The sequence below is a fragment of the Limanda limanda genome, chromosome 21 (assembly GCF_963576545.1).
Source record: "Limanda limanda chromosome 21, fLimLim1.1, whole genome shotgun sequence".
In the NCBI taxonomy this organism is placed as follows: domain Eukaryota; kingdom Metazoa; phylum Chordata; class Actinopteri; order Pleuronectiformes; family Pleuronectidae; genus Limanda; species Limanda limanda.
The window spans coordinates 6,414,233-6,420,232 of record NC_083656.1 but is presented as its reverse complement, the minus strand read 5'-3'; positions in this window follow the sequence as shown (position 1 = coordinate 6,420,232).

Here is a 6,000-nt window from a genome sequence, read left to right as displayed (position 1 = left end):
AGATTACCTTCCATCTGCACTTCTTCCACTTTCTTTTTCCTCAAACCCGCAGTGGGCAAACGTTTCAGACAGTTTCAAAGAGACACTTCTCTGTTGGATTGATGGATTGAGAGTTAAACAATCAAATGGAAAGATGAGGTGATGATTGAAGGATGTGTTTGCAGACTCTTCAAATTCTAAATAATTAATACATGTGCTTTACGCTTCTCCTCTCAAACTGTTTGACGATAGATTAAGATTAAGACAATTTGGTTAAATAATATATCTGGTTATGACACCTAATCATCCAAGCCAGGTGATTTTGTTTACCTCATATCAAAACTGAAAGTATAAAATAACCCATCTAAAAACATAATTACAGTAAAGAAAAGAATGCTGCTGTGGAAAGACTGACCCAAGCATCAACCCTTGTAGTTGCCTCCATCGCGAAGCAGTCGATCACTGTTGTTCAGGATGATGAAAACAGGCTGAGATGGCTGATTGATGGCTGGAGTGAAGAAGTGGTCATAGACAAGACATCAATCACAGATGTGGAGCTGGTATGTTTTGTAAGAGGCGCAGAGGGACAGTGAATGATGGCTACACCCCAGTACCCGCTCACATTATTCATCGAACGGAATGAGCAGCAGGGAAAGAGTTCAGTGAAATGACGACGGCGGCAGAAGGTGAAAGCGGCTGGAGAGGGAACTGTGACGGCTGCTGTAATCGGCTTCTTACAGAGATTTTACAAAATACAACATGAAAAGGTCACTCAGCCTTCTGCATCACCATCTCACATGTGGACTGATCAGATCAATGGAAATCAGCCTAATTGATTGATCGCTGGAGTAAGGGGGCCGAGCAGGCAGATCAGTTGTTAGTGTGAGGCCGGTTTGTCATCATCTACGGATGATTAGTGATGATGTGACCTGTGACACGCTCATTACTCAGCTGTCAGGGAGAGAGTCAGACGTCATGAGAGATAAAGACAGAAAGTCGAGGTGTCCGCACAAAGACACACATCTCCTAAACAGCTCACTTTGCAATGTGGTGTCCAAACCGGCGACCCTGTGGTTTGTTACCAATAGTCAGACAGGTTTCATCGCTGAGGAATCACATGAAGATTGATAGTAGCAGGAAAAATATAGAGTTGACGGGGATAAAGACAGACAAGCAAGTGGGTAAACAGAAGAGAGACCGAAGAAGTGATACTGAGAGTGAGGAGAAATTATTTCTTTCCCTGGCTTTTCACTCTTTTGACGCTTTTATTTCCTTCTCCCTCCCTCCCTCCCTCCATCTTGTGCAGCTCAGGGCTACGATTATAGTCAGTGATGGGGTTCAGGAGGGCTTTGTCTTGTGCAGTCTGTATAATATGCTTCTTATGAGATATTACTGGTAAATAATTCATACACTCAGTCACACAAACAGGCACACAAGCACATTTAGGCATTAGCATGCACACACTGTGCTATAGTTACACGCATAGACTCTTGTGTCAGACAGATCCACACACACTTAACTGGCGACGGGGCATAAAGTAGTTTTCCAGTTAAAGGGATAATTCGGCCATTCTTCAAAGCAATTATGCACGGAACAGCCTACTAGCAAAACTGCAATCCCAGCTTTATATTTTACGGTTTTAGCCATTTAAGATATTTCTCTTTTTACTGCGTCACGCCTCGCTGTGAAGAGGAAAGCACAGAAAATCTTCTGGAAAAGTGGAGTGTATCCACGTGCTTTCACACATGTGCATATGGAAATAAGAATCCAAGGTTTGTTTGCATCATATCAACTGCAATTTGCATATGCAGCCAATTTCCCTTCTGTGAGTTACGGCACTGAACAAATCTCACAAAATGAACAGTTGGAAGCAGAAAAACACACACGGCACTCAGAGTGTCTTCCCGACTTTCTCATGTTATATGGGTTCCTGTGTAGTTGTTCATTCTACTAAGTGATATTCCTGACATTTACTGGGCAGGGGTCTTCGGCCTCAATGACACTTTGACAGGAGGGTAATTAAAGAAATTTGTCACAGGATCTTGCAGCATGTATGATTCATTTAAATTCAGAGGAGTAAATCTTTCTTGTCAGGCCCCAGCAGGTCTTCAGGTGGCTTTTAGAAAGAACCAGAAAGAACAGACAAGGGATATCAATTATTTTCTTGGGTGCACTTTTGTTCTCCACCATCTCTTGCAAGCAGAAGAAATGAAGATTCTCTTGTTTGTTCAGTTTGCATCGCTGCACAAAGTAACCGGACAAAAAGGAAGTGTGTATGACATGTCCACAAGATGAATTAAACACAGCTTCATTATTGTCTGGCTCGCTGCCTGCTGTGTCACAGAAGCCGTCATCTGTGACTTGAAATCTGCATGAAAATGTAATTTATCCGTCAGAAGCGCTGACAGAAGCTGTGGGGGTTTAAGTGCCAAACTTAGGGAAAAACAACAGAAAAGAGACAGCTTGACAGTAAAACAAAGCTCCAAAGTGGCTGCATGAACACAAATCTTGTTCTCTATGAACTTGAAAAGGAAAGTGCATCTGTTAATTATCCAGTAGATCAGAGTAAAAGACAAATGCCCTAGTGATGCTTAGGTACAGATGTTGTTAAGATATTAACTATGTCATACTAATCTTACCGATACTTCTTATTGATGCAGTACTTCAATGGTATTCTTTGCAGTTCCTTCTGTAATTTGATTTCGGATCAGAGCATTATGGATTTCACTTAAAATATACCAAATTAAATATGGTGCATTATTCATTCTTGTTTTGTATTTTTTTGCCCAAATGTAAGTAAAAAGAGCAGCATAGTAGCTCCTGTGAGAGAGAGAGAGAGAGAGAGAGAGAGAGAGAGAGAGAGAGAGAGAGAGAGAGAGAGAGAGAGAGATCTCAGCTTGATTTAGATAAAACAACAGAACCGATAAGGTTGTAGTGTATTGATCAGCAGTCCTTGGTAAAACCACACATGCATAAACTGCGGTATGTATGCTACATTATTACAATTGTTCCATTTACACATCGCTGATGTCGTACAGAAAACCATAATTTCAGGAAAAGTTTGGCAACTTGTTTGTTGTAAAGCAGGATAAAAGAATGAATGGTAGATCACATATACACTCAGTTCATTTCTTCTCAACTTGTTTGTCAGAGGGATTGTTTTTGAGGTTTTTTTTATATGATATTTCATGACAGTTTGCTTCAGGCAAGAGATTTGGTTGTGTCGAGAAATCTCCTGAGGGTTTATTTGACATATCAGCCACAAGACCCACTTTGGTTTAAATGTTTTTGCAGTTTGCGACGGCTGCCATCAAAGACGCATTGTACCTGTCGCACCTGCCGGAGTGTGCAGACCTCATAATACCTTATCTGCACACATGACCCAGGGAGAGTCTAAGAATACAAGACTGGTCCACTACCAAGAGATAGGAGAGATTCAGCAGGAGAGATAAGACATCTGCAATGTGAACAAGATACATTAGATAGGGTTAGTAATACTTTTTACAATATGGGACACTTAAGATACAGAAAAGCTTTAAATATATAAATATATATATATATATATATATATATTAACTGCAATATATTAACTGTAAAGCTGTCAAATAATGAAGGGCAATTAAAACATACAATTTTGCTTTTAACTTGGTATGAAATGGAAATACTCAAGCAAAGAACAAGCTTGTACTTCAGAAAAGTACCAAAGTACAAACTCAGTCACGCTCCACTGCTGAATATGATATAAAAAGGATCCTCTGGCTGCTCATGATTAATTATTTGGGCTCTTTGTGGCCACCAAAGACGACAGCGTCTATCAAAAGACTTTGATTTACCCATGTGGTCCATGTAGAGGTGATGATGCAGGATGACAGTTGCCACAACTGTCTAAACAGTGACTTTTCAAATGACTGCATGCTCACGGCTCTTGGCAACAGGCCGGTGTGTTCGGAAATCAGACCTCAAATTAAAAAGGCATCATATATTTTCTTCCTTCATCTGGATCAAGGGAACTGAACCAGAGGCATGAAAGCACCAAAAGAAGCCTTAAAAAAGTAATACTTTTAAAAATCAACTCAACATATCTGACATATTCATTATCTGAGCAATAGCCACTCCAGTATATTCACTCCCAAGCTATATGGGTTCAGAGAAAAGGATCTCATAGAGGTAAATAAGTCATTCTAATGCATATTTTAACAGAGGTATTAAGATAAAAATAAATATGAATAAGAAGACCTGATACTGAACTCTGTCCAGATCATTGTGAAGAGTAAAGCTTCATCTTGTAGATTTGCATTTGCTGTCTTTATGCCGTCTGTCTGAATACTGCCATACATTAATGTGGTGCTCTGTCAGGGACGCCATCACTGGCATTGCTGCAAGCCCAGAGGACATTTTTCAATTATTAACTGCAGACTCGGACGCACAGCACCACCACACACAGTCACCACCACACACAGTCACCTACACACACAGTCACGTACACACACAGTCACCTACACACATAGTCAGACCAAGGGCGAGGAGCGAGAAAGAGAAAGGGCCTATATACAATATATACTGCAACATTATTTGGTCTTGGAAAAAAACTGTTTGTCCAATAGGACTTTATTAAAAGGTAAGTAAATCTATTGAGAGAAGAAAGTAGTGAGTTTGTATGGAAGTATATGTGAGTGAAGAAAGACTGCAAATACGTGCATGTTTCCAATGTCACTATATAAGTGCCAGGTAAACAAATCTATCCACCACGGCTACAAAAACAGATTATTTTCTTATAGTGTTTGGTCTGTAAAATGTCCTAAAATAATGGAAATTTGCCATCACAGTATTAAAGCCAAGGCCATTAACATGCTGCTATAATGTACTACTAGAGCCAACGTGCAGGAATACGCCATCATTCGGCCTCCCAAGCATTAACAGGGTCAGGTACTGATGCTAGGTGATAAGGCCTGGCAATGAGGAGGCACCACATTTCATCCTAAAGGTGCTTGACACTGCTGGGGGTCAGTGAATCTATCTTAATAATTCTAGTCGATACTGTACAAGCGTCAAGATTAAAACGGAAATCCAGCTGATGTGAACCGTGCTGAACCCACTTGTTCATGGCACCATCTGCATGCACTCAGGGAAGTCAGCGAATACAAAACAAACACACCCTACAGACACAATTAAAAACAGTCCCTTTCCTAGGGGGAACTTTTAATACAGACAGACAGACCCGGGAACCGTCCTCTGTGCTTCTCACTCCCCCTCTCAATTAGATGCAAACACACAAACAGGAGCTGGGCGCCAAGTGCGACGCCAGTGGTGTAAACAAACACTGGGCAAGTAATGTGTGATAAACTGTGACTGGTTTGTCTCTAAACTAACCCACATGGGGTTAGGGACTGAGATCTCTGAACAAAGCTAAATGTGCCCAAGAAACAGCCCATTTAACCTCTTTGGCTGAGTTGACCCTCTGGAGGTGAAGAATAAAAATGATTGTTTTAGATGGAAATATGACCCAAACATTGTGACTTGCTCCATGGAAGCAAATCTGATGGTTAAACTAAACCTGCAATGATTCATAATTAGATACATGTTTATATAACAAATGTTTGTAATGAAAATATCACCTTTCCTAGAATAAGCCAAAATACATGAGACAAGTTACAAATCTAATATGCTCTCCCTCCACCTCCTTGATGCTTATCGGAGGTGCTCATGTTATTCCAGATTAAAAATAGGAAATTAGTTTATCACTGATCCTCCATTCTCACCTTGTCGACTTTATCTCTGGCAGATTCCTGGATGAACCCAGGGTGACAATGAAAGACTGATTGTGTTTGACATTAATTATACCTGAGTCCAACTAATAAATAAACACAGGAACAAAGCAGAACAAATCAACAATGAAAACAAATATTACTCCTTGTTATTTATTAATTATTTTACTATTGTTATTATTGTTATTACTATTATAATAATAAAATGAATTAAAATGTACCCGGTGTGACCAAATCTCAAAAACTGAGTCAGTCA